Genomic DNA, 7,231 nt, shown 5'->3' on the forward strand with positions numbered 1-7,231 from the left:
AAGATTATCTTCTGTGTCTGTGTTAATTGGTTTCCCTTTTCTTTGTTGAAGAGGGTCTGTGCAATCCTTCTGCCTAGTCCGCCATCTTGCCCCGCCTCCAAGGCTGTACATCTTATGGAAATAGATTACCTCATCTTCCTTCCACCAAGCAGCTCATGTGTTTGAACCACTGACCTTCTGGTTAGCAGCCAAATGTCTTATCCACTAGACCCCTCAGAGATCCTTAAGGGCTACCTGAAACAAAACAAAAACCAAACTCACTGCCGTGGAGTCGCATCCGACTCATATTGACCCCTTCTTGGGTTTCCGAGGTGGTATCACTACGGAAGTAGATTGTGCAACCCTCCTTCTGAGGAGCGGCTTGTGGGTTTGAGCTGCTACCCTTCTGGTTAGCAGTCAAGTGCCTTACACACTGTGACGCTGGAGCTCCCAAGGGCTACCTGGAGAGAGATGAATTCCGAGGTGTATTCAGACTATATAAAGAGCTTCCGAAAATCCGTAAGTGAAAATATAAACTACCAAACAGAAAGATGACCAACAAAGGAACAGACAGACGAGTCGAGAAAGAGAAGACTCCCGTGGTGAGTGGATGAATGACAGTGTGACTTTGCAGTCACCAGGGAAATACACATCAAAACTACAGGAAAATACCTTCACACCCAGCAGGTGTGCTCAACCAAAAACCTTGTACACCTTACAGTTGGCTGGAGGCAGAGTCCCTCATGCCACATCCCACAGAGCTGAGTCACACACCTGGGAGCAGTGGCCCCTCTGTCATTCGTGTCCCCAGAGAAGCCCTCACCAGCGCGTATGGACCTGGAGACACCATGTCCACCAGCCGGAGAACAAGTAGTTACGGTAAATGCTGACAGTGTGGTACTGGTACTCTCAAGGGACAGAAACCTCCCTGCGAACCCCCAAGACACAGTCTTGAGTCCAGAGAGCGCACGACTAAGGCAGCATAACACTACTGGTGTAAAGCTTGCAAAATGCCCCGAAGAGGTCTAGAATCAGGCGGGCAGGAGCCGTTTGGCCTGCTGTGAGGTGAACACCTCCTTCCTCCTGTCCCTGTCCCCATTCTTCAGCGAGTCAAAGTGAGCATGTGGAGACTGGTGTGCGTGCGTGTACAGGAGTGTACATGTTTAGGAGAGGGCTGTACGTGGATGTGGATGTGTGTGGATGCGTGTGTGGATATGAGTGTGTCTGTGTGTATATAAGGAGTGTGTGGTGGGGTGACGTGTATATGTAAGCGTGCCCATGCGTGTGAGGACGCGTGTTAATGTGTGTGACTGTGGTGGTATCATGTTGAAAGAGAGATGAAATCTCAAGGTTCCAGGTGCTTTGGGCAGAAAGAACGCCCTGTGTCAGAGTCGGAACACCTGTCCAAATGCAAGTGTTGAATTCACAGGCCGTGAACCAAGGGGATCTTCACAGCACTCGCAGAAGTCCAGCCTTCCCTTGAACTTGGGGAAATGGGGTCGGAAGACTGCTGAAGGGCTTGCCACGCTGTCCGCACGGGCATGAGCTTGACCCCTGGTGCGCCTCCCGTCACAGAGCGCGGGGACTCGTGCCAGCTGGAGCTGCCTGGGAGACCTCCTGCCCAGGAGATCTCCTGCCCAGTGTCCCTTCGCCTGGGCCGTGACCTCTTTCCCCGGAAGCGCGGTCGCTCCGCGCTCAGGGCGGCAAGGCCCTGCGCTCCGCGCCAGGTGCGCTCCCTGCACCGTCCAGCAGGTGGCGCGGCCCTCTGCGCGCCCGGGAGGCCTGAGCGGGGTCCAGGGATCCGGCCTTGGTGCAGATGGGGAGCCTGAGGCCGGGCGGGACGTACCCCTGACGTGCTCACAGTTCTCCCGGCCCCGCGGTTCTTCCTCCCCACCGTGAGATTCAGTCACACGGGTGCCACACACTTACAGGGCCTTGGGGTCGTGGCTGTGAGGCAGGAAGCTACGCCACGGTGTTTCTCGTTCCAGCAGGTTGCCTCGAGTGGGATCGACTCCACAGCGGTGGGTTTGGGTTTTTGGTTCGCTGCATTGAGCTGGGGGACAGGGGGCACGGGGCGCAGGACGACACAGTTGCCCCTCTCCAGGCGCGTGCTCTCGTGAGCGCCGCAGACGTTGAATAACTCAACAAGTCGATGCCTGATGGGACATGCTTGACCCGGAATCACTGCAGCTCATGTGAGACCGCCCGACCTCCCCTGACCCTGAGTGCCCGGCTCTTGAGTCCTCTCTGCGATGGTCATGGCATTGCCTGTGGCCACCGCCCCGGGCCTGAAAACCCCTGTGCGCTCCCAGGCTCATGTGTCTTCATGTGTTTCCAGAAAAGACAGCACCCCCTAGTGGACAAAGTTGAGGGCGGCGGAGGCCAGCAAACCCTGTTCAAATCCTGGCCACACCACTGTCTAGCTGTGTGACCTTCAGCAAGCTGCTTGGTATCTCTGGGCCCCCTTTCCCTCTGCAAAGAGGAGAACAATAGTAACTACCACAGAAGGTCCTGGGTGGAGTGAATGAGGTTGAAAACACCTGCACAGGCGCCTCCCCTCAGCAGAGCCCTTACCTGGTGGTATTACTGAGGGTGGCGAGTTGACCCTTGCAATCCTGACCCGGCGAGGTGTTGGTTCTTACAGGAGGGCGTCTGGGGAGGAAAGGGCTCTGAAAGCATGCAGGCGATTTGTGGGTTGAACCCAGTTACTGAAGGGACAACAGCAGTTTTGCTGGAGAAATGCCGGAAACAGGAGCTGATGCCACGGGGTGTCCACATGCACCATGAGAACCGCATGCACACAAGCACATACGTGCATCTGTGTAGACATTTTCGTCAAGATCCAAGTCTGGGCAGACGAGCAGCCAGGGGTGCACTGCGACAGTCCCTGGACAGTGGAGTCAGGGGCGCGTTGTTCCTTCTCCTTCAGCTTTTTATTTTCTGGGTGTTTTACAACGAGCATGTGTTACTCCCACAAGAAAACAGCTGCTTGGCACCAAGTAAGTAAATAAATCCTGTGGCGAGGATCTGGAGAAGCTCCGTATCTTCAGCCAAAAGCAGGCCAGGAGCTGATGCGGAACAGACTCATGCGCAAGTTCAAGTTGAAGCTGAAAGCCACTGAAACAAGTGCACGAGAGCCAGAATATGACCTTGAACATATCCTTCCTGAATTCAGATCATCTAAAGAGGAGATTTGATACACTGAACACCAATGACCGAATTATGGGATGACATCAAGAACATCATCCATGAAGAGAGCAAAAGGTCATTAAAAAGACGAGAAAAGAAGAAAAGACCAAAATGGATGTCAGAAGAGACTCTGAAACTTGCTCTTGAATGGAGAGTAGCTAAAGCAAATGGAAGAAATTACAAGATAAAAGAACTGAACAGATTTTCAAAGAGCAGCTTGAGGAGACAAAGTCAATTATTACAATGAAATGTGCAAAGATCTGGAGTTAGAAAACCGAAAGGGAAGAACACACTCAGCATTTCTCAAACGGAAAGAACTGAAGAAAATTCAAGCCTCGAATTGCAATACTGAAAGATTCTATGGGCAAAATATTGAATGATGCAGGAAACATAAAAAGAAGATGGAAGGAATGCACAGAGTCACTGTGGCAGAAAGAACTGGTCGATGTTCATCCATTTCAGGAGATGGCATATGATCAAGAAACCATGGTACTGAAGGAAGAAGTCGAAGCTGCACTGAAGGAATTGATGAAAAACAAAGCTCCAGGAATTGACAAAATACTCACTGAGATGTTTCAACAAATGGATGCTGCACTGGAGGCAAGAAATTTGGAAGACAGCTATCTGGTCAACTGACTGGAAGAGATCCATAATTCTACCCATTCCAAAGAAAAGTGATGCCACGGAATGTGGAAATTATTGAACAATATCATTAATATCACATGTAAGCAAAATATTGCTGAAGATAATTGAAAAACGGTTGTAACAGTATAGTGACAGAGAGCTTCTAGAAATGCAAACTGGATTCAGAAGAGGACATGGAATGAGGGATATCATTGCTGATGTCAGATGGATCTTGGCTGAAAGCAAAGAATACCAAAAAGATGTTAACTTGTGTGTTTTCCTGACGATGAAAAAGCGTTTGATTGTGTGGATCATAACAAATTGTGGATAACATTGAGAAGAATGGGACCAGGAGACTGTCATTTGAACAGAACAAGGGGATAGTGCATGGTTTAAAATTAGGAAGGGAGTGCATCAGGGTTGTATCCTTTCACCATACTTATTCAATTTGTATGCTGAGCAGATAATCCAAGAAACTAGACTCTGTGAAGAAGAACCTGGCATTAGGATTGGAGGAAGATTCACTAACAACATGTGATATGTAGACGACACAACCTTGCTGAAAGTGAAGATGACTTGAAGCACTTACTGATGAAGATTAAAGACTAGACTTCAGCATGGATTACATCTCAACATAAAGACAATGAAAATCCTCACAGCTGGACCACTCAGCAGCATCATGATAAATGGAGAAAAGACTGAAGTTGTCAAAGATTTCATATTACTTGGCTCTACAATCAACACCAATGGAAGCAGCAGTCAAGAAATCAGACAATGGAATTGAACCCACAACTGTGGTTTCCAGCCAAACAAAGTACAGGCATGTGAGTTAAACATTTACCTCAAGTAGACACACGCCCTGGAGAGAACAATCATGGGAGAAGGAAGGGCTGCTTATGCACAGGGAGATAGCTCAGGGTGCAGAAGAGTATGAAGGGATGGACACTGGGAGGAGGTAACTATGGGGAGGAAGTGGGAGGGGAGCTGCTGCATTGTAAATTTTGGTCAATGACATGAGACAAAGTATATGTGAACTGCTGTATGAAAAGTGAATTTACTCTGTAAATCTTCACCCAAATCCTAATTTAAAAAAAAAAAAGAAATCAGACGATGTATCACACAGGGCAAATCTGCTGCAAAGACCTCTTTAAAGTGATGAAGAGCAAAGATAAGTCTTTGAAGACTAAGATGTACCTAACCCAAGCCATGGTATTTTCAATCGCCTCATATGCATGTGAGAGCTGGACAATGAATAAGGAAGACCGAAGAAGAGTTGATGCTTTTGAGTTGTGGTGCTGGCAAAGAATGCTGAGAGTCCCATGGACTGCCAGAAGAACAAACAGGTCTGTCCTGGGAAGAGGTGCAGCCGGAATGCTCCTGGAAGCCAGAATGGCCAGACTTCAGCTCGACTACCTTGGTCATGTTGTCAGAAGGGACCATTCCCTGGAGAAGGACATCGTGCTTGGTCAAGTGGAGGGTCAGTGAAGAAGGGGAAGGGTCTCAGTGAGATGGATTGACACAGTGGCTGCGGCGATGGGCTCAGGTGTAGTAGGGATCGTGAGGCTGGCACAGGACCCGGCAGTGTTTCATTCTACTGTACACAGAGCCGTGATGAGTCAGAGCCGACTTGACGGCACCTAACAACAACAACAATCCCCACAAGCTGAGATGCACATATAACATAACCTTGCTTGCTGAAAATGAAGAAGACTTGACACACTTAATGCTGAAGATCAAAGACTGCAGTCTGCTCTATGGATTATACCACAACATAAAAACACCCTCACAAATGGACTAGTAAGTAACATCGCCATCAACAGAGAAACAGCAAGGAATTGACGGGACACCCACGGAGCTGTTTCCTCATTCGTAGCCTGGTTGCATCAAACGTCAACAAAACTTCCTCCATTTGCTCCATCACATGTCGTTCCCTGCCTCCCTTTCTTCCTCCCTCTGTCTATCCACCTGTCATCCCTCGGTCTGTCTGGCCATCTGGCCATTTACCCATCCATCCATCCATTCCCCATTCACAACGTTTTGAGGAATGGACAAATGGGTGGGTAAACATAACTTTCTTATGTATTTCAGAGCATGCACCAAAAACCAAACCACACCCACTGCCATGGAGTTGATTCCACCTCACAGCGCCTCTAGAGGCCAGAGCAGAACTGCCCCATAGTTTCCAAGACCGTAAATCTTTATGGAAGCTGCCTGTCACATCTTTCTTCTGGTGGCTTAGAACCACCAACTTACTGGTCAGCAGTTGAGCTTAGAGTCCGCACACTCCGTGGATGCTTGAACATGCATATCATTAACAAGACTTCCAGAACCTTCACTTTATTTTGACGCTGACAGTGTAGCCCTGCCTCCTCTTTGCCTCCCCCTGCCCACGCTGCAACCCCAGGTTGACGGACCGCAGGTCAAGGCCAGTGGGGCCCTGTGAATGGCCCTTCCTGGGAGCCCTGGCTCCCGGAGGCCCCACAGAGCAGCAAATGACATCACACCGGCTGCGCTCCCTGGGACTGAAAGCTCCCGCCTCCTCAGTGCCAGTCCTGCGCTTGCTCTCCGGGCTGCTGAGACCAGCTCAACTTCCTGGATGTCCTGCTGGCAGCACCTGGCACCAGTGACATCGGCTGCTCCCAGAGGTGGTGAGCTCCCCCTCCCTCATCCATCTCACTGAGTCACCCTTTCAGCTAACAGACCCCCTGTGCTGAGTCCAGGGGACCCATGTGCCCCGGGTTCCCCTTCTACCAAATGGGACCGCAGCAGTCTGACCACCAGTAGTGTTTGTGCATGCATCGTAAATGTCATCTCTCAGACTGGTGGGGTACAGAGGATGGCCGGGGGACAGGGCTGTGCTACCTGAGGTGGGTAAGAGGGCTTCCTGGAGGAGCTGCTGCATGTGTGAGAATGAGTATGCAATAGTGTGTGTGAGGCTGTGCACCTGTGTGTCCATGTGTGTGTCCTGTGGGCACTGCAGGCCGCAGGGAGGGCGTGCCAAAGGCAGATTCCCTTCCTCACAAGCACTCCAGGCTCCTGTCCGCTGACTTGTGTGTCTTGCGGGCAGTGATGAAGCGTGCGGTCCAGCTAAGTAGCAGAGGGGCTGGGAGGCGTCCTGCTTTAGGGAGTGCCCAGAATGGAAAAGAGCTTGGGGGGGGGGCGTCAGGCAGAGCAGAGACACAGCCGGCAGTGATCAGCCTCCTCTGAGACCCTGCTCCCCACTGAATTTGAGCTGTGTGACCAATCAAGCCAAGGAGCCATATTAGAATGACCTAAGGGACCTGACTGCCTGCTCTGCCCCCCACTCCCAGGGTTATGGACGGATTGTTCCCAGGGTAATGGATGGACTGTCCCCCAGTGTTATGGATGGACTGTCCCCGGGGTTATGGACAGACTGTCCCCAGTGTTATGGATGGATTGTTCCCAGTGTTATGGAAGG

This window comes from Orycteropus afer, unplaced genomic scaffold (assembly GCF_000298275.1).
Source record: "Orycteropus afer afer isolate SDZICR_OR568_19922 unplaced genomic scaffold, OryAfe1.0 scaffold00057, whole genome shotgun sequence".
In the NCBI taxonomy this organism is placed as follows: domain Eukaryota; kingdom Metazoa; phylum Chordata; class Mammalia; order Tubulidentata; family Orycteropodidae; genus Orycteropus; species Orycteropus afer.